Genomic DNA, 205 nt, shown 5'->3' on the forward strand with positions numbered 1-205 from the left:
TGTTATACTGTAGTCCACTAATCAAATTATTCGAAATATAAGACATTAAATAAATTAGAGATACTCATAACGAATATGAATTCAAGTCGCATTTCACGTTTGTCAAAAAAGTCGTTTTCTCTCACTGTAACGTTTTCTATCTTTTTTTTCTCTTCTTCTTGAATAAAAGTCAAACGTAATCTAATCAGAAGTGTTAATTAACTCC

The sequence above is a fragment of the Penaeus monodon genome, chromosome 19, assembly GCF_015228065.2.
Source record: "Penaeus monodon isolate SGIC_2016 chromosome 19, NSTDA_Pmon_1, whole genome shotgun sequence".
NCBI classification, from domain to species: domain Eukaryota; kingdom Metazoa; phylum Arthropoda; class Malacostraca; order Decapoda; family Penaeidae; genus Penaeus; species Penaeus monodon.